At 39.9% G+C, this 23,113-nt stretch overlaps 1 non-coding gene across 1 annotated transcript; it reads left to right on the plus strand.

Annotated features, from left to right (window-relative positions):
• Nucleotides 1–220: 220 nt before the first annotated feature.
• LOC141615531 (small nucleolar RNA R71) lies at nt 221–329 on the plus strand. Its single transcript, XR_012529948.1, has one exon. It is a non-coding gene; the product is annotated as a small nucleolar RNA R71 (small nucleolar RNA).
• Nucleotides 330–23,113: the final 22,784 nt, after the last annotated feature.

The following is a 23,113-nucleotide window of genomic DNA, read 5'->3' on the forward strand; positions in this document are numbered from 1 at the left end:
AATGAGTGTCACAACGGTACTCATTTCATCACTTTGCTTCCGTGAATTCCCACGTGAACTCCCAAACTCAGCTCTATGGACCGCCATCTCCTCAATAGTGTTCCAACCTCTATTCTGACCGGTATTATTTTGAAACCTACCATTCGCAGCTGCGTCCAGGATGACCTTGTAATCATCATATAAAGCATTGTAGAATAAGTTGCAAAGATACCACTGCTGGAAGCCATGGTGAGGGACAGCTCGGACCAAACTTTTGAAACGTCCCCATGCTTCACAAAAGCCCTCATCAGCTTCTTGCTGGAAATTTGTAATTTTACTCCTCAAGGCATCAGTCTTTGAAAACGGGAAGTACTTCTTTTATAAGGCTAATGCTAGAGATGCCCAATCCGTGACTCCAACAGCTACCCTATCAAGGTAGCGGTACCAATCTTGCGCCGAATCCTTCAAGGAGTATAAGAACATCAACCCCTTTACTTCATCCTGAGTCACCCCAGCTGGTATAGGTATGGAACAGCAGTAGTCCGTGAAAATTTCCATATGCTTCAAGGGATCCTCATCTGGTAGACCAGCAAACTGATTTCGCTCCACTAAATCGATATAAGAGGAAAGAAATTCGAAGTTACCCGTAGTAGGGGTAGGTAACTGGTGCCCCTTTGGAAGATGGTGTTCCTTTGGCTGAAGATTATCATATATTGTAGCCATATTCGCAGAACTGAGAGTACTCAAGCCTTCCTCTCAAAACCTGTCTTCTAACTGTGCACAAGCAAAACTAGAAGCAAAGGTAAGCAACGGCCTCAAGGAACCAAAGTTCCTTGAGACAACAAAAATAAACTAAAAATAAAGCAAACAGAATTACACCGCCTCCCCGGCAACGGCGCCAAAATTTGATACCGTCGTTTTGTATCAAAATTAAATTTATAATTCCAAACTAAAACTATAGCTAGTGATAGTAAGGGTCGAACCACAGAGAGACAAGGTTGATTTTGTTTGCTATTTTCCAGTCTATAAAAGTAACAATTAAATGGGGGGTTTTGAAATTGGTTGACTAAATTGACTAATTGCTAAAATAAGAATTTCTCAACAAGATAAAAGGGAGATCGGGAACTTCGGTTCACCATGGCTAAGGTCAGGTCGGTAAAGTAGTAGAGGTCCTATAATACGGTCTCAGGCAGTTGAGCAAGCCTTTCGATCAATGCTCAAATTAACTTTACGGTCTATTAATTCCCCAGAATTTCTCAAAGCTTTCGCTCAAAGGGAAATTCCAAATCTAACGATAACTCGAATTACTAATCTTTCAATCTAGTAAGAAGGTTTATCAAAAGACAACAAGACCAATACGGAAGAATTCATACTACAAAACAATCCTAATTTATGCCATGGCTCACCTCGTTCCCAATCAAAGAAATTAGCTATGCATAATTAAAACTATACTAATTACAAAATTAAAGGCAATGAATAAATTCAACATGGTTGAAGTTGCTGAAATTAAGATGAGAATAAAGTAATTGGAACAACAAGAAATTAAAGAAGAAGAAATTTACATAAACTTACTAATAAAAATCGATGAACAAAATAATTGAATTCGTCGTTTTCCGTTTTTAAAGCTAGATCTAAAAACTGAGTTCTTGAGTTATGAAAAGCATAACCTAATAATTGCTGCGTTCTACTGATTAAAAGATGCCCAAAAGTTAATTACAAGTTGGGCTTTTAAAAGTCTAAAACGAAAAATCAATATCAGCTCGCAGACTGGTCGATCGACTGGTCAGAATGGTCGATCGACTGGTCACTTCAGAACAGTAGCGTCTGCTGTACTTCATTGGTCGATCGACTATGAAGCATAGTCGATCGACTGGGCAAAGCTGCGTAGTGACTTCTTTCCCTCTTCCAATCAGCTCTTCACTCCTTTGCACGCATCCCAAGGTGGATGAATCCGAACTCCCTCCTTCAATGCTTCCCTGAAGTTGCATCCAGAGGACGGTTTAGGCTTGAATTAGCTCACTTCCATTTATTCCTACAACAAATCATAGAAAAGGCAAAGTAAACCGTTTCGGGAGAAATAGTAGCCTTAAGCTTACAATTATGCATAGAAATACGCGCCAAAACTACAGATAACGTGTATAGAATATGCACGTATCAGATATGTTTCCTCATGCATATTAAATAAAGTCTCAAGACCCATTTCTCTAAATAAGGACTCGGTTCGTCCTTCAATACCAAGTTTATCCAAAGTTTGACGACAAATGTGATACCCGTCGTTGTGAGTACCAAAGATAAAATTTATAATCTCCTATTAAGACTAACCTAGGCTAGTGGTAACAGGGTCGAACCACAAGGAGGCAGATGTAAACTTTAGTTGATTTATATTCAGTCTGAGGTAACTATTGTGGGGGTTGGTTTGAATTGGTCTACAGCTAACAGTAAATAAAGATAATAAACTAAATAAACGGATTAAACAGATAAAGAAAGGGGTACTAGGATGATCGGTTCATTATAGCTTCGGCGGCAGCAAACTAAGTCGGTCTGAGTCAACACAGGTGAGGCGGGAAATAAAGAGGTCCTCTCGGTCCACTCTTAACAAATAGCATCTTTCGATCTCGCTATAGGTCCCTAATATCACTAATACTAACTTTCGTCCTGAAAAGTGACTAACGGTCTAAACTATACCTATCTTTCGATCTTAGCACAGTTTAGTCGATTTAATTGATGGTCAAACAACTTTCCCTATCTTTCGATCTAATGGGTCAGTCATAAATTAGGTATCTAACAGGTCGCATGCATTCGATTCGTTAAATACAACATTAAAACAATTAAAACGAAAACAAAACCCTACGAGGTCAGTCGATCGACCTGCAATGTCAGTCGATCGACCAACACGCGAAACAGTCCGTGTATAACCTATTGCCGCCTATGCCATAAATCGCCTACATCCTAGCACTATAGAATTAGCTACTCATGCTAAGGGTAAAAATAACAATAAAACTAATAACGATTACTGAATTCATGCTTAAAGTAGATAACAAATAGCGATAATACGATAATTGGCTTTTGGGATACTAACTAGCAAATCTATACTAATGATGAAAATAGAACAATAAACTGAAATTAGGGCAGAAAGAATACCGAGATTTCAGAGGAAAGATTAAGAACAAGAACAGAATTCCAATGCTAAAACGATGTTCCAAACCCTAATTACTCGAATGAATAAAACTGAAAGTTACTGTATGAAACTTAGATAAAAACTTCGATGCTCAACTGAATGTTTTATGTTACGTTATATAGCAAATACGTAACAATTATTATCAAAACCTAAAACTTAATGGGTTTCAAGATTCACGGTCTTTCAATTCACGTCTGGAATAGCAATCTGGTCGATCGACTGATAGGACTGGTCGATCGATTGCTCCTCAGCGAACAGTAGCTTCTGGAACCCGAACATTGGTCGATCGACTGAGGGTGATGGTCGATCGACTACTTGAGCTGCTACTTGACTTCTTAAAACTCGTGGACTTGTCTTTTGGGCCTTGAATTGCGCACCAAGCTCGTTCCTTAAGTGATTCCTTTACGTCATTTGCAATGCAGATTACTCGGGGACGGATTTGGCTTGATTTTCCGTTGAATTCTTCACATTTCTGCAATAATGTACAAAATACGGAAGTAGACGGAAATAGGGAGAAATGCAGCATAAACTACACGAATGAGCTCTGAAATGCGTGTAAAATGGGATGTAAAACATCATATAAAAGACACGCATCAAACTTCCCCAAACCAAACCCTTGCTTGTCCCCAAGCAAGAACTAGACTCGATCTAATGACCTAATGGAACGAGTTCAATCTCAGAGCGAAATGCAAACTGTTAAGCCTAAACCAATTTAATGCACAACCAACAATCAATTAGTAATGTGAATCATGCAAACGATTTATAAAGTCGTTAAAGACCGCTGAACCGTCAACTGTAGAGACTTTATCAAATCGGACTCTCGCGGGTCGCTCAAATCACTCAATAAGCACAGGTGATATATATGTAAGATAGAAAGAATTAATTTTGTAGTGACTCTCACCTAACTACGACCTATGAAGACATGCCAGCAATAAAATATGAAAGTAATCTCTATGACCGTGCATATGCATTCCAACCAACAGATGACCAATGACACATGCCGAGGTATAAATATGGAAATGTGAGGTATGGGTAAGAAGAGGCAAAACGTTTTATGGTAAAGTGGAGGTACAGGTGATCAAGCTAGTACCAAAACGGAACCAAATGGCAACATCCAACTTCTTGCTCATAATCAAACGAAATAGTGCTATAGCAAGCACAAAACTCACAATCTCCAAGTATAAAGGTAATCAACTAACTCCCCATAAGATACTAAAGCAACATGGGAGCAAAAATCGCCATAAGATAAGGATTTGATTTATGCGAATTGATTTCTTTTTCGAATCTCAGTCGATCGACCAAAAGGGGTAGTCGATCGACGGCCTTGAACAGTACAGAACTCTTTTTCTTTATTTTTCGAATCATTTTTTCCATTTTTTTCTTTTCTTTTTCTTTCTTTCCTTTTTCATTTTCCAATCATCATCTCAACAGAGCATATGCCACCAAAAACGAGTAACAATCCCAAAAACTAAACTACTAGCTTGACAAAGGACATGCTAAATGTAGGATGTAGTAAATGGGACAAAAAGGGATATTTTTGGCAGTGTGGAGTTTATGGGTAAAATGAGAAAAGGGAACCTCTACCACATGTGTCAACTAACCACAAACCGAATGCATACAGGTATTAAGTAGATCAAATTCATATTTATGCAAATTAAGGAAACATGTCTCATAAGGAGTACTACTCACATTCCTAAATAAACCGGTCATAAATGTCACCAGTTATAGGCTCTAATTCTCAGAATATATGATGTAGTTTGCCAATTTTCAAAGTCAAGTTTAAAGTTCAGCAAGAATGTAACGAAAACTCGTAGATATGCATTTACGATTCTACTAATAACATGTCAATTAAGCAAGGCTCGGCAAAACAGATGCAATTGCAGTATCATCCTTGAAATACTACCGTTCCGACTCGACCTATATGCTAAAATAAACGTGCATTTTATGGAAATTTTTGAAATTTTTCAATTTTTTGAAATTTTGTATATATAAGAGAAATGAAATAAAACAATGCAAAACAAAATTAAACGTGAATGCAAACAAATGATATGCGACGCAAAACCCTTCCCCAAACCAAATCGCACAATGTCCCCATTGTGCAAGATCATGTAATGAAGAAAAGAGAAATGGGAATTTGCGAGAAAATAGATAAGCACGACACAAAGGAAAGATATGGAACTCATTAGACTTTAAGCGCAGCAAAGGAAACCTCCCCAAACCAGCGCGAGCTAGGAGGTTTTAGTAGCTAGCAGTGCTACTAATAAAGACCTGAAAAGACAAACAAAACCACGCATAAAACCGAGAAAACAATTTGAGGCGGTAAAATTGTGCAAAAATGAGAAAATTTGAAGAAATAAGTAACATGACGGAAAGTAAAGCGGAGTAGAAAAACTCCCTTAAGTCCGCATATCGACCAAACACAGCAGGGGAGAGGTCGTGAACAAATATAGCAGCAGCAGTGGTCGATCGACCCAAATGATCAGTCGATCGACCAGGTGAGTATGAACATTAGCTCCTGTAAACCTGCAAATCAGTCGATCGACTGAAAACACTGCTGCAACTTCTTATTTCTTCGTAATTGCTCAATGATTTGAGCTAACAAGCTCTAAATACCTGCAAGTACACAATAATACGCGCCCAAAATTGCGCAAAACCCAGAATAAAGTCTAAAGTACTTAAGAATCCTAAATAAGCGAAATAAAATGCAAAGTTTTCGCACACACAAAAAGCAATAAAAAAGAAATGTCTTAACAAAGCAATTAAAATGAAGTTTTATGACGAGCTCGATCAACTAATAGTTGATCAAGAAGGACCACGGTATGGCCCACTTCGTCGGCTTCTGGCTACTTGAGGTAGCCTCAATGGTGCTTAGTTTATCAGCTGCACCCTTCTTAGCTTCGACAGTCGGAGAGCTCAATGGATCAACTCCATCATCTCTCCAATCAAGGACTTCCTTGGAATCATCGGACTCCAAATCAGACCATCTCACCTTGACTGGCTCATCTTCCACTTCTTCATCAGATCCATAGCTTAGGCATCCAAGACCTCCTCTTTGAATGATAGGCTTTGTCGCAGCTCGAGTGACCTGCAGCTCTTCCTTCCCCAAACCAGTTCCTGCAATGTCTAAAGCAACAGATTTTTCCTCCTTTTTGCTCCCAATTTGGGGCGGAGGGGTTAGCACAGGAGTAGTAATAGAGACAGGCAATTCAGGAAGCACAAAGTACGATTTCTTTTCAGAAACCGTGTTACAGGTGACAGGCCACATGGGATCCTTCTTTTTAGCAGGTTGGGCAAAAATGATAGAATGTTTCCCAACTTTGAAGGTCAAAGTTCCAGAGCCTACGTCAATAATCGCACCAAAGGTGTGCGAAACAGTCTACCTACCTAGGATGATCGGTATATGGGCATCCTCAGGCATGTCAAGGACAACAAAGTCAACAGGGAAGAAAAACTTCCCTATTTGGACGGGTATGTCCTCTAGGACTCCTATAGGCTCGACCGCAGATCGGTCAGCCATCTGAACCGTCATGTCTGTGATAGCAAACCGGGTCAACTTAAGCTTCCTAGCTAAACTCAAGGGCATGACGCTTATACTAGCCCCTAGGTCACATAATGCCTTCTCAATTGGGAAGGTACCTATTTTGCAAGGAACAGAAAAGCTGCCCGGATCCTCTAACTTATGGGGCGCAGTGTGAGACAGATAGGAGCAAGACTCCTTAGTAAGTGCGACAGTGTGCACTATTTCAAGTGACCGCTTTTTGGACAAAAGTTGTTTCATAAATTTAGTATAAGCGGGTACTTGGTTTACTAACTCAAGGAAGGGGACTTGTACATTCAGACTACGGATAACTTTTTCAAATTTGCTGAAAGATACATGTTCCTTGGTCGGCACTAGCCTCTCCGGGTAAGGGGCTGTAAGAAGAACCTTAGCCCTCTCTTCCAATTCACGCGCGCCGGCATCCTTGGACTTAGGCTGAAAGTCCATCACCTTCTCTTTGTTGAAGCTAGACCCCTCTTCAGACCGTCTCAAATGAGAACCATTAACTGTCATTTGATCGAACTTCGGAGCCGGGACTGACCCATCAGCACTCGGGTCTTGTCCTAAAGTCTTCGGGACTGTGGTACCCCGAAACAAGTGGTCTCGAAGATTATTTGGCATCAAAGGACGAAATTCCTCAGCATCAGCAGCGATCTTAGTCGATCGACCACTCTCCTCAGTCAATCGACTGAGATGTACAGTTCCAGAAGCTCCTGTAACCCGTGCTTCAGTCGATCGACTAGGTATATCAGTCGATCGACTGATATACCTGGTAGACGGCTGTTTCTTTGATTTATTCGTTGAAGCTTTCTTTTGACTTATTTCCGGCTCATCTTTTTCAACAGCGTCCTCAACCATGGCAGGACCTTCAAGGGTGGACCCGCTCCTCAAAGTGATGGCATTTAGGGTCTCCTTTTGTTCGGGTTGAGTCGGTAAGTGTCCGGGAGCTCGAGTGTTACTTTTGCTAGCCAATTGAGCTATTTGGCTCTCTAGTAGCTTCATCCCGGCCTCTCTTGCTTGGGACTCCTTTAGCAACAGGTTCTTAAGCTCGAAAAATTCAGAATTCTGCGATTGTTGTTGCTGCGGCACATAGGGAGGTTTCTGATATTGTTGTTGCTTTTGATGAGGGGGTATATAAGGTTGTTGCTGCGGCGGAGCTTGAGTTGGGTTAAGGACATTTTGGCTCCTCCAACTCAAGTTCGGATGGGTATTCGGCTCGTAGTAGGTGTTGGTCTGCCTATAGTGTTGAAAGGCAGCACAAGATTCAAAGGGGCTGGGGCAGTTTTTCGAGACATGGCCCTCACCTCCACACCTTTCACGAGACGAAAGGACTGTCTCGACACAAATTGACTTGGTACATCCCACCTTTAGAAGCTCCTCCTAGCTCATACTTGTCAAATCTCGCAGTGAGAGCCTCAAGTGCGAACAGGAGGATTCAGCAGCTCTCCTCTGGTTCCCTCTAGAATTCCCATACTCGGCCTTGTGGGTAGCTAGATCGTCAATGATCTTCCACCCCTTGGTTGCACCCAAATTTTCAGCGAATCTTCCATTGGCTGCAGCATCCAAAATGGCCCTCTGATCGCCGTACAACCCATTGTAGAAATGATTGCACAAGCTCCACTTTTCGAACCCATGGTGCGGTATGGTTCGCACCAACTTCTTAAATCGGACCCATGCTTCGTGGAAATTCTCATCTGGCCCTTATTTAAAGCCCGTGATTTGGGCTCTAATAGCAATCGTCCTTGAAGCAGAAAAGTACTTCTTGTAGAATGTCAATGCCAATGTATTCCAATCAGTGATCCCCTGAACGGTCCGGTCCAAATCTCTATACCACTCCCTTGCAGCATCACGAAGGGAGAAGATGAACATGGTCTCCTTGATTTGGTCTTGGGTCACGCCACTGGGTGGGGGTATGGAACAATGATGAGTCAATAAAGGTCTCCATATGCTTAGTCGCATCTTCATTTGCGGCTCCCCGAACCGGTTCTTCTCAACCATGCTAATATATGAAGGCTTTGGTTCGAACTTCCTGGCATCTCCCGGTAGTTCGAACCCCTTGTATAAGTTTTCACTTTGTTGGCTCGAATGACTAGCTATACTCGCTTCCTCGGCCATGACTGGAATTTCGGAGAAGTAAATCTCGTCTCGGTGAAGAAGTGGAAACGGGTGAAGACTGTGGGTCTTCTTCGAACAGATTGTGCTCGTAATAGGTTGACAGAGTACTCAGCTCTTCCTCTGTCGGTAGTACTCTTTGTGTTCGTCTCAACTCGCGCAAATATTTCTCTATCTCAGGGTCAAATGGCACTAGTTCACCACCCTGTGACCTGCGCATTAGAAGAAACTACAAAAAGAATATAATAAAAGTTTAAGGAACAGAAGTCCCTTAAACTAAGAAAGACTAAAAAATAGAACAACTAAAATTAGGACTATTGCCTCCCCGGCAACGGCGCCAAAATTTGATACCCGTCGTTGTGAGTACCAAAGATAAAATTTATAATCTCCTATTAAGACTAACCTAGGCTAGTGGTAACAGGGTCGAACCACAAGGAGGCAGATGTAAACTTTAGTTGATTTATATTCAGTCTGAGGTAACTATTGTGGGGGTTGGTTTGAATTGGTCTACAGCTAACAGTAAATAAAGATAATAAACTAAATAAACGGATTAAACAGATAAGAAAGGGGTACTAGGATGATCGGTTCATTATAGCTTCGATGGCAGCAAGCTAAGTCGGTCTGAGTCAACACAGGTGAGGCGGGAAATAAAGAGGTCCTCTCGGTCCACTCTTAACAAATAGCATCTTTCGATCTCGCTATAGGTCCCTAATATCACTAATACTAACTTTCGTCCTGAAAAGTGACTAACGGTCTAAACTATACCTATCTTTCGATCTTAGCACAGTTTAGTCGATTTAATTGATGGTCAAACAACTTTCCCTATCTTTCGATCTAATGGGTCAGTCATAAATTAGGTATCTAACTGGTCGCATGCATTCGATTCGTTAAATACAACATTAAAACAATTAAAACGAAAACAAAACCCTATGAGGTCAGTCGATCGACCTGCAATGTCAGTCGATCGACCAACACGCGAAACAGTCCGTGTATAACCTATTGCCGCCTATGCCATAAATCGCCTACATTCTAGCACTATAGAATTAGCTACTCATGCTAAGGGTAAAAATAACAATAAAACTAATAACGATTACTGAATTCATGCTTAAAGTAGATAACAAATAGCGATAATACGATAATTGGCTTTTGGGATACTAACTAGCAAATCTATACTAATGATGAAAATAGAACAATAAACTGAAATTAGGGCAGAAAGAATACCGAGATTTCAGAGGAAAGATTAAGAACAAGAACAGAATTCCAATGCTAAAACGATGTTCCAAAACCTAATTACTCGAATGAATAAAACTGAAAGTTACTGTGTGAAACTTAGATAAAAACTTCGATGCTCAACTGAATGTTTTATGTTACGTTATATAGCAAATACGTAACAATTATTATCAAAACCTAAAACTTAATGGGCTTCAAGATTCACGGTCTTTCAATTCACGTCTGGAATAGCAATCTGGTCGATCGACTGATAGGACTGGTCGATCGACTGCTCCTCAGCGAACAGTAGCTTCTGGAACCCGAACATTGGTCGATCGACTGAGGGTGATGGTCGATCGACTACTTGAGCTGCTACTTGACTTCTTAAAACTCGTGGACTTGTCTTTTGGGCCTTGAATTGCGCACCAAGCTCGTTCCTTAAGTGATTCCTTTACGTCATTTGCAATGCAGATTACTCGGGGACGGATTTGGCTTGATTTTCCGTTGAATTCTTCACATTTCTGCAATAATGTACAAAATACGGAAGTAGACGGAAATAGGGAGAAATGCAGCATAAACTACACGAATGAGCTCTGAAATGCGTGTAAAATGGGATGTAAAACATCATATAAAAGACACGCATCCTATGCTCATATTTGATGAATACTACCTCTGAGAAATCATCAAGTTGCTCAATCTCCGGTACTAGCTTTTCTTCTTGCATTTGGAACTCCGGTGGAGCATTAGATTTGCTTCCTTTTCTTCTTTTTGATCCCTTAGAAGTAGTAGCCTTACTCTTGCCCCAAAAATTCATTGTTGTAGTCTTGAAATCCACCAAGTATCACTACTCAAGAATGCCACAAATCTTCACAATTAAGAGCCAAACAACCTTGAAAATGCCTTACTAGAACACTAAAAGCAATGTAGTGAAGCTAGAAGGCAAAAATCAAACCCGAAAATCAATTGTTGCTCACGGATTTTGGGAGCTCCAATTTTTGAAATGATGAAAATGGGTGATTTTGAGCAAATAGAAGGTTGGAAAGTTGGTTTTTATTGTGTAGAAATGGTTTAGAATGATTTTTAGAGTAATTAGATGGTGATTTGGTTGGATTTTGTGGTTATTTGGGTGAGTTTTGTGAGTTGAGGTTGAGTTTGAAGGTAGAAGATGAAGATGGTAGGTGAGCTTTGAGTGTAGAGTGAATTTTATAGCTGAAAATCAAAGCATTCACGGGTCAAAGGCTGAACACGGATGGGGTAGTATTATTCTGCCCGTGATTCTGTGAAATGTCAGCATTCAGAGGGTGGACCCGCTCGGGACAGAACTAACCCGCTCGGGTTGGCTGGGAACCCGCTCCAGATGATCTCAACCCGCTCGGGTTGGCAGCAAAGACGGGCGTCTTTCTTAAAATCCGCTCGGATTCTTGGGCAGGAACTTTTCTTTCTTTTCTTGTCCTTCAATCCGCTCGGATTTGTCTCGGGATGCGCATATTTTTTGAAATTTTGGCCCAACACCTTTCTCTTGATAACACACTTACTCATAAGCCCAAATCTTCCATTTTCTTCATTTCTTTACATTTTCCATCTTCTCATTTTCATTAATTTCCTTCAAATGCTCAATCAAAATATGAGATCCCTCTCTTTCATCTCTCATGCAATTTATTAAATGAATGCAAAACTGCACTAAATGCATATATACAAATTAATGATTATTAAGGAACTCTATCAAACCAAGGATTATCAATAAACAATTTCATGGAAAATCATCACTAGCACTCAAAGCACGTAGAAGTCGGTCAAATTCTTGGGAGTGGGACATGAATAGGCATGCATAGGAACACAAGATTATGTAATTGAAAAATGCCCAAGTAAAAGACCGAACAAGCATGTCAAGAATATTATGACAAAAATCATAAGAAAAATGATGGATGGAAGGAACATGAAATGGGTAGTTGGTTGGCAATTCACTCAACTCATCCTCCAAATAGTCAAAATCACCACATTTAATGCAAGTACTCTCATTATCATCCAAGGTGATTTTAAGGGTGTCTATTTGGGGTTCCCAAATGTCCTCATCATATTCCTCATCCCAACAAGGTCCATTATCAAAGGGGTTGTCGTAACAAGGCTCACCAAGTTCAACACGATTGTCTCCCTCAAATATGTCATCCTCAAAGGGTGAGTTTTCTCTCAAGCTCACATCCATATCATTCTCACTTTGCCCATTAACATCAAATTCCATGGAGATTGAGTTCATTGAAACACACGAAGAGTAGGATGACGGCATCCAAGCATTAGTTTCACAATCAAGAATGTACTCCTCCTCATCATCACTCTCCTCATCTAGCACTCCATCTTCCCAAGGTGGGGTAATTTTGTGGGCATAGTAGGTTGACTCAAGGTTATATGAAGGTTTCTCATCCTCACAAATCTCATTTTCATCATAGTTTTCCTCAATGAATTTTTGAAATGTGGTTTTTATCGCTTCTATACCTTCCTTGGCACTTTCAAATATGTCATGTATAGTTTGCTTGAGACAATGAATGGTCATGAACTCAACAAATTCCCAAAATTCCTCACAACTCATCTCACATATCCTACCACCACTCAAGTGAAATTCCAAGTTGCGGGTTTCAAGGTTCATGCCATTATAAACAACACAACATGCTTCATAATTTGAAAGAGTAAAACCATGATGCCAAGCATGAGTCATATAATCTTCAAATCTTGCAACATATTTATCAATTGAATCATTTTCATATTGCCAAAAGGTGAAAGTAGACATGTTGAGCATGTGAAATAGAATAAGTACAATAAAACTCAAGAAAAAGAAGCACAACTAAAACTAGACAAAAGAACAATTCAAATAAACAACACCGTCCCCGGCAACGGCGTCATTTTGATGTGTGATGTCGTCGGGTCACATCCAATCAAACACATTTATAATACTCAACAAACAACTAGTTAGCGGTAAGTCGAGGTCGATCCATGGGACGGTGGTTACTCAAATTATTCAATCTAATTATGGTTTATGCTTGGGGTTGTCACAATTATAATGGGTTGATGATTCTAATCTAATAAAAGCAATAAACAAGCAACAAAAGGAAAGATGTAAACAATTGATAAAAGGCACTAGGATATCATGGGTTCATAAGGGATTCATGGGAGTTGATCATACAAACATGTTTCCTACTAGATGCAAGCAATTATTGTTGTGAGGGATTGAGTTGGTTTATATCTTACAATCCTAGGGAGGTTTGAGTCCCGGAGCCGAATCGAATAGATTGTACAACACCTACAAGTCGACTTAATCCACCCTACTCAACTATATGCATAGTCTAATGAGACTCGAGTTGGTTTATGTCTTACAAGTCTCATTGAAAAGATAGGTGATGGTAGTAAATGCAAGGATTCATAGGCTTAGCATTTCATCAAACATAACATGTGCATAAGTTGAGATCACAACAAGCAAGCAAATAAACTATGAAAGCATATTAATTTAAGCATGAATCATTCCCCATGTTTATTTCCCCTAATTACCCATTAATCCTAGCTAAGTAACTACTCACTCATGATCAAGTTTAACATGTTAATAAGGTCGTCAATCATACTAACAAACCAAACATGATGAATAAATGAAAGTAATTAACAATAATTAAAAAGGGATTAAGAGAATTATACCTATGGAGATTCCAATAATAATAATGCAAAGAATAATAGAAGAACTTGATGATTGATGGAAGGTTGTCAATCTCCCAATAAACCCAATAATCTTCTAATTACCCAATAATAAACTTGAATTACTCAATAATAAACTTGAACAATAATTAAGGAAAGATTAATGTGTAATTTGTGGAAAGATTAAATGACAATCTATTCTAATCTACTCCTAATCTAATCTAAGGAAGGATTGATTTAACCTAATGAAAACTTGATGGTTTGATTATTACAAATGGGGTATATATAGTAGAGCATCATTAGGTTAAGCAAGGGTAAAATAGTAATTACATTTTTGAGTTTTAAGCAGGGAACTGCTGGTCTCAAAAGAAATACGCGCGGATTTATGGTTCACGTAGCAAGGGAAGACCTCCTGTCCAGGAATACGCTCGTCCCGAGCGAAATATGGGCGTCCTGGGCTTCAACCCGAGCGGGTTGAATTTGACCCGAGCGGGTTGAGCTGTATCTTGAGCTCGGATTGTAAAACGGGCGTTATTTCCTCATCCGGACTCCTATTGGAGTGATTCAAAAGCCTAGATCACTTGATTTTTCGACGCCGTTTCATCTAGCATTCTTTCAGAGACAAAGGAGCAGCCCTTGGTTTGGTTTTCAAGCGATTTCTTCATGCAATGCCTTCCTTCTCGTCATCCTTGCTTTTAACCCTTTGATCCTTCTATATACACTTTATTCCTACATACTTGGACATCATTCTTGCCTCCTCTTCATACTAGTCCATCTAATATCATCAATAAGCTTCCAAATATGGACGAAAGACGGGAATTTCCGCCTTATTATCTCCTTTTCTACGAAACATATGAAATGCGATAGAAAAGCAAATAGGAAGGTTTTGACGGATAAAATGGCCATAGAATGTTATAATAGTATGCAAAATAGGCTCAATTAGGGGACTAAATGTGCGCAAATAATGTTTACATCAATACAATCACATCTCTCAAACACATCCTTTAGGTGTGACTTTTAGGGACCAGTTGATCACCGCCATCAGTATGATAATAACGTCAAACTTCTAGCAAGCCAACCGTTATTAAGTAAACATTAATCAACTGATAAAATACTAAGTATACTCTTGTGAACCTATAAGATATTTATATACGTTATCACACTAACTGTGGAGGACACAAGCTCCAACAAACTCCCACTTGTCCTCACAAGTATATGTGCGATAACCGATTCTCATATCCTAAAATTTCTCCCACTCAATGTAAAACAATTTGCAAAATCCGTATTCACAAAGGTCGTATTTTACAAGTGATCAATATCAAGAGTGGTTTCCCGACTAGAGAGTAACTTAACTGATAAACGAATCATCATTCGAGCATGGCCATGCATTTCAGTTACAACTCCTCGAGTGGCCCTAAAAAATAACTAAACCTGATAAAGGTTGGATATTTTCTTCAACTGGAATCCTGCAGATATAAGCACAATATGAAATGACCCAGTGAAAATCTGCTTAGCCTCCTGTTACGGTCGACCATGAGAAAGAAACCAAAGTCACCCAAAAACTGCCTTAATCTCAAGAGACAGTCGATAGTCAAAAGAATCGACTCTAGGAACACAATGGACGTCCAATCCACGACCTGGCACCGAATGTTTTTAAACATTTAGGACTCCATTACGTTGTCACAATTTTATCCTACAAGGTATCGTCATAACTCGCATCTGTGATTGATCAGCCAACTGTTTGACTTATGGCTCGTTGAACCCACCATCAATCAACTTCACAAAATAATAGCCAAAGTTATCAGCTCATGTAGGCGATTACGGACCAAAACAAATATAATGTAATTCAGTTCACTTTGTGGCGTTCAATGTTGTCATACAATCCACATGAAAAACAAAATATGAAATAAAACGATGAAGTTATAAATAGCATATGAAAAAGATAATGTATCGAATCCATAATCAACTAGTACAACTCAGGAACACGTTTAATTCCCATGGAAATAACGTGCCCTTCATGCTTATCATATGACAATGGTTTAGTGAGAGGATCCGCGATGTTGTCATCCGAAGCTATCTTGTCAATCACTATCTCCTCTTGCTCCACGTAATCACGGATCAGGTGAGCCTTCCGATGTACATGTCTAAACTTGTTGCTAGACTTAGGCTCCTTAGCCTGGAAGATGGCACCTCTATTGTCACAATAGATGGTGATTGGGTCATTCGAACTAGGGACTATGGTTAGTCCTTGTAAGAATTGACGCATCCATATAGCTTCCTTTGATGCTTCTGAAGCGGCATAGTACTCGGATTCAGTAGTAGAATCTGCTACAACTTCCTGTTTGGAACTCTTCCAGCTGACCGCAACACCATTAAGAGTAAAGACGAATACTGACTGAGATTTCGAATCATCTCGATCTGTTTGGAAGCTAGCATCTGCGTAACCGATTGCACATAGCTTAGTATCACCTCCATAAGTCAATACCCAATCCTTAGTCCTCCGTAGGTACTTAAGGATGTTTTTAACAGCAATCCAGTGTGTTTCACCTGGATTGTTTTGGTACCGACTCGTCATACTCAATGCATATGCCACGTCTGGACGTGTGCATATCATGGCATACATGATTGATCCTATGGCTGATGCATAAGGAAAACGACTCATGCGCTCGACCCCTTCAGGTGTCGTGGGTGACTGAGACTTGCTCAAATGCATCCCAGACGTCATTGGAAGGTTCCCCTTCTTGGAGTTGGTCATGCTTAACCATTCAATAATTTTATCTAAATAAGACTCCTGACTCAATGATAACATCCGTCGTGATCTATCTCGATAGATACGGATTCCTAATATGCGTTGTGCCTCACCCAGATCTTTCATCTGGAAATGGTTCTTCAACCATCCTTTTACCGAAGATAAGAGAGGAATGTCATTCCCAATCAAGAGTATGTCATCGACATACAATATCAAGAAAACAATCTTGCTCCCACTCGACTTGATATATAAGCATGGTTCCTCGACCGATCGAGTGAAACCATACTCTTTTATCACCTGGTCGAAACGATGATTCGAACTCCGAGAAGCTTGCTTAAGTCCATAAATGGAACGCTTAAGCTTGCACACTTTCTTAGGATTTTCAGGATCTATGAAACTTTCGGGTTGTACCATGTACAACTCCTCCTCCAAATAACCGTTTAAGAAGGCGGTTTTCACATCCATTTGCCAAATTTCATAGTCATGAAAAGCGGCAATCGCTAAGATTTACGGGTGTAAAAATTTCATCATAATGCAATCCGTGCACTTGAGTGAAACCTTTTGCCACTAGTCGTGCCTTATAGGTATCTGGTTGCCCGTCTACAGAATGCTTTATTTTGTAAAGCCATTTGCACTATAGAGGTCGTACCTTATTAGGTAAATCAACAAGATCCCATACGTCATTCTCATACATGGAGTCCATCTCGGATTTCATGGCTTCAAGCCATAGCTTTGAGTCGGAACATGCCATGGCACCTTTATAGGTAGCGGGTTCATTAATCTCTAGGAGCAAAACGTCATTTTCCTCGACCATACCAATGTATCTGTCTGGAGGATTAGAGACTCTACCCGACCTCCTAGGTTCCTGAGGAATATTAACCGTATCATCAGTTGAAGGAACAACTTCCTCCATCTGTTCCTCGGTTGTTGGTTCTTGAATCTCCGATAGCTCGAAGGTTCTATTACTTGACTTGTTCTCGAGAAATTCTTTCTCTAAGAACTTTGCACTAGCCGCAACAAAAACTCGATGTTCGGTAGGCGAATAGAAGTAATGACCAAACATTCCTTTTGGATAACCAATAAAGTATGTCTTGACCGATCGTGGGCCGAGCTTATCCTCGTGTCTCCACTTGACATAAGCCTCGCAGCCCAAAACCCGAATAAAGGACAAGTTAGGGACCATTCCCTTCCACATTTCATATGGAGTCTTGTCGACAGCTTTAGACGGACTTCGGTTAAGTATAAGAGCATCTGACAAAAGACTAAAGCCCCATAATGAATCAGGTACTACCGTGTGACTCATCATGAATCGAACCATATCAAGTAGTGTTCGATTTCTCCGTTCGGACACACCATTTAATTGAGGTGTTCCAGGTGGAGTTAAATGTAAAACTATTCCACAGTCTTTAAGGTGTTGATCGAACTCAATTGAAAGATATTCGCCACCCCAATCTGAACGGAGTGCTTTAACCTTTCTTCCCAGTTGGTTCTCAACCTTATTCTGGTATTCCTTGAATTTTTCAAAAGACTCACTTTTATGCTTCATTAAGTAGACATATCCGTATCTACTCAAATCGTCCGTGAAAGTGATAAAATATCTATAGCCATCTCTAGCGGTGATTGACATAGGTCCACATACATCAGTATGTATGAGTCCTAATAGGTCACTAGCGCGCATTCCAACACCTTTGAAGTAAATTCGAGTCATTTTGCCGATAAGACATGATTCACACGTGCCAAATGAAGAGAAATCAAATGTGGGAATAGTCCCATTCTCAATGAGTTTCTTTACACGTGTTTCATTTATGTGCCCCATTCGACAATGCCATAGATAAGTTTGATCTTTGTCACCAACCTTTAATTTCTTATTATTCACATGTAATATATCTGTGGTTTGATCTAAGATATAAATTCCATTCATGGAAACGGCTTTGCCATTGATGCGTGTATTTTATATAGGGTTTTTACCTCATTTTTACACGTATTTCTGTACTATTTATGTAGCATCTGGCTACAAATACCCCCAAATGTGCTACTTTGGTTTGTTTTATGTAATTTGCAGGAATAAATCAAAGAGGAGCTAAATCGAGCCTAATTCGTCCCAATTGCATGCATTTATGGAGAATGAGGAACCGGAGCTTGGAATCTAACATTTTGGAGACGCGTGAGCTGGTTTCGGAAGGTGTTTTAATGTCTAGCGTGCCTAAATAGCTCGATCGAGTAGTTTTCTACTCGATCGAATGCTTTATATGCCTAAGGATGCTCGATCGACCATCTCGAGTACACACAAGAGGAGACAAAGCAAGAAGTGCTCGATCGAGTGGTTTATTTCCACTCGATTGAGTGGTTTGGCGTTAGTTTGCTCGATCGAGTGGTTTGTTTTCACTCGATCGAGTAGTTTGTCCTGCTTTAGTTTTTTTTTCCGCCTAATTATCTTATGGGCTTTTGTAGTTAGTCCATAGATTAGATTTAGGATGGATTTTTCATATAAGACTGAGAGAGGAACTACGTACTATCTATCTCGTTCACTTTCACTGTACCTCTGACGACTGTTCTTGAGTTTGTTCTTCCTTTACACTTTGCTACTCGAATTTGGATTTACAATTGGTATTTTATTCTTCCTTCATCCCTTAATCACAATTATTGCTTTAATTCCTTCTTCCCTTTATTGAATTACCAACAATAACAACAAATAGATAATCAAAACTAGACATGATAATAGAACCAAAATTTGACAAGCAGTCGTATACCTATCAAAAATAACCAACTGGCTCTAACTAATATAGCTAGGGAAGTCGGGTCGAATCCACGGGGAGATGGGAAATTGCCAGTTTTATCTAAGTCCGTCAAAGTAACCAAATTGGGGGGTTTTTAATTTATTGATTCTAAACTAATGGTAAGAACAAGGAAGAGAAAATAAGAGAATAAAGATAAAGCAAATAGAGAAAACAGCTAAGACAGACGGTTCACCATAATCATTCAGTCAAGTAATTTAGGTCTCAGATCAATGCAGATACGGTCTGAGGAGCAGTGAATTTCTCCTTTCGGTCTCAATTCGCCCTAAAGCATAAATAGCTTAGCTTTCGCCCTAACTACAGTGCTCAATTGTTCGCTACTAGTCTCGCCTATTCCAACCTTTAGGTCCAGGTCAAGGGTCACTAAGATATAAATGCCTAAATGCGTCGACTCAAATAGACAGATCTGATTAATTACGCAAAGATTAACAACAAAGATTATACCAGCATTAACCTAATAAAATGATTACTATTCCCTCATAATTATGGATCCCCTTTTGTCTTAGCAGAAGGGGATTAGCTACTCATTATTATTGAATTACCAACAATAACAACAAATAGATAATCAAAACTAGACATGATAATAGAACTAATGAAGGATTGAATAAAGGAACAATAATAACAATAAAGGGAAGAAGGAATTAAAGCAATAATTGTGATTAAGGGATGAAGGAAGAATAAAATACCAATTGTAAATCCAAATTCGAGTAGCAAAGTGTAAAGGAAGAACAAACTCAAGAACAGTCGTCAGAGGTACAGTGAAAGTGAACGAGATAGATAGTACGTAGTTCCTTTCTCAGTCTTATATGAAAAATCCATCCTAAACCTAATCTATGGACTAATTACAAATGCCCATAAGATAATTAGGCGGAAAAAAAAACTAAAGCAGGACAAACTACTCGATCGAGTGGAAACAAACCACTCGATCGAGCAAACTAACGCCAAACCACTCGATCGAGTGGAAATAAACCACTCGATCGAGAACTTCTTGCTTTGTCTCCTCTTGTGTGTACTCGAGATTGTCGATCGAGCATCCTTAGGCATATAAAGCATTCGATCGAGTAGAAAACTACTCGATCGAGCTATTTAGGCACGCTAGACATTGAAACACCTTCCGAAACCAGCTCACGCGTCTCCAAAATGTTAGATTCCAAGCTCTGGTTCCTCATTATCCATAAATGCATGCAATTGGGACGAATTAGGCTCGATTTAGCTCCTCTTTGATTTATTCCTGCAAATTACATAAAACGAACCAAAGTAGCACATTCGGGGGTATTTGTAGCCAGATGCTACATAAATAGTACAGAAATGCGTGTAAAAATGAGGTAAAAACCTTATATAAAATACACGCATCAAATCTCCCCAAATCAAACCATTGCTTGTCCCCAAGCAAATTAGGAATGCAACTAAGAAATAACAGTGGAACGGGACCAATGCATCAGCTACAAATAACTCACTGAAACCAATTTAATGCAACAACTGCCAGATTGGCAAATGAGAAGTGCAAACGAGTTAAATCAATGTTTCAAACTTACTGAACCGTCGACCTTGCAAGACTCATAAGATATCGGACTCTCACGGGTCGCTCATCGCTCAAAATACGGCACAAGGTGAGTATATATATGTGAAAGATGGGAAGAAGTAAAGACACTCACCTAACTCGACCTATAAGAACATGCATGCAGTTAACATGAATAAAGTCTCTACAACCGTACATATGCATTCCAACCATACTAATGACCAAGACACATGCCGAGGACTTACATTTGGGTAAGTGAGGTAATGAGTACGAAGTTGGGATGCAGTTGAAATTTGGATCCGTTGTTGCTAGTAAAAGATTTCAGTTCGGCAATTTCTTGACTCGCAGGAGGAGGAACGGGTTGCGGCACTGGCGTATAAAGAGTAGGAGCATTCCTTATTTCTTCGTACAGCTGAGAAAAAGGAACTCTTTGCTTGTATTTCTGATAAGCAAGGACACGTTCTGTACTCGCCAGGCATCCAATAGGGTCATGCCCTTCCATACCACATCTACCACATAGCTCAACATACTCAGTAATCGAACAAACCTGAGCGCTCTCGCCTGAAACTTCTGTATTCTCCCAATTACCTAGACTTTTGCTAGGACCTTCCATTGCAGCAGCTGTTGACTCAATAACTTGCTCACTACCTCGGGGATTTCCATATTCAGAGACATGAATAGCCATCTCCTCAATGAGACGCCACCCTTGGTCATCTTCAACGTTCTTCGTGAATCTCCCTTTAGCTACGCTGTCAAGAATAGCTCTCTCGCTCCGATATAACCCATTGTAGAATTGGGTACAAAGGAACCATTTCTTGAACCCGTGATGAGGCACAGCTTCTTGAACCTAGTCCAAGCCCTATTCAAATCTTCAGTAGGTAGCTGCTCAAAAGAACTAATCTAAGCTCTCAAGTTATTTGTGCGCTGCGGGGGAAATATCGCCTGTAAAAGGCCAAAGCAAGGGAATTCCAGTCGGTTACACCGGCTGCCTCCCTATCAAGATCTCTCAACCACTCCCGGGCATCATCAGCTAAAGAAAAGGGAAAGAGGGCTCCCTTCACTTTGTCCTGTGTCACCCCAGCAGAAAGAGGAATGGTAGAGCAATACTCCGTGAAAAGCTCTATATGCCTACATGGATCTTCTTCAGGTACCCCCCTAAAGAGATTTCTCTCTACCAGCTGTATGTAAGACGGGTGGATTCCAAAGTTTCCCTGATCAGTAATGGGTAAAAGGAAACCTTTTGGAAGTGACTCCACCGTAGGCTCTGAATGGCTGGCTAACTTAGGCATTCTGGCAAATAGATTTCACAAAGCAACCACTAACCTGCAAAGCTTAATCAAAAACTTTGCAAACAAATGAGATCTTTAACACCCTCATTTATTGCGGAAAAGTAAACACGTAATTCTAGAATAAAACTGCATGGATATGTTTGTAATAGGTTTATTATAGTAAAAACCTGTAATTTTTAAAACCTGAACCTGTTATAAAGATATCCAAAAGGGAAGGTGTCAAACATGCAAGGTCCAAAATAAATCTCATGAATGAAATATCGCTAAAGTCGCGAAACAAAGTTATACAAACCAAATATGAGAAAGGGAGACATATATCCCTAAAATGTATGTGACATAAAAAGGGTTTAAGGGTCACAATAAAATAAAACCAGTCTAGGTCCCAAGGTTACTTTGCTCGCTAGCTCGTCCATGTACCCCATATATGCATCACCTACCTGTCATTCGCATTTTATACAAATACGAAAGCCACAGTCAGTGGGGAGTAACTCCGAGTTCTCCCAGCCACGAAATGTCATAATTAATATAACATGTAAACATAAGAATATGAATATGAATCACACATAGCCTTAGCATATAGATGCTAGACAATCGTGCTTATCATGTGTACAACAATATAACAACACATAGTCCTAGCATGTGAATACTAGACCGACTCATACTACACTATCATGTGAATCACATAACATCCAGGAATCCAAACTCTATCAACCATAGCTGGCTTGCATCTCACCTTCTATGATTCATAGAATCATCAAACAAGAAAGGGCAATATATCAAAGACAGGCATAAGTTCTTAGCACCGTCAATAGTCACTCAGAATCTCGAGTCTATACCACGAGGTAGGGAAGGTAATCGAACCGGTATCTTGGCTCGAGGTTCTATCAAAACATGGCCAAGACACAACAGAACCCTAGTCCTAAATCTGCAAGAGACCTAGACATGCGGATACACACCACCGCACCCAAGACCCACAATTTTTTTAAAACAAAGTGAGTACCCTAAGGAGTCCACCAAAGGGTTGGCTAGTACTTAAGCTGACCACTTACTCTCAAAATAAGTAACGAGGT

Source organism: Silene latifolia, chromosome 11, assembly GCF_048544455.1.
Source record: "Silene latifolia isolate original U9 population chromosome 11, ASM4854445v1, whole genome shotgun sequence".
Classification (NCBI taxonomy): Eukaryota; Viridiplantae; Streptophyta; class Magnoliopsida; order Caryophyllales; family Caryophyllaceae; genus Silene; species Silene latifolia.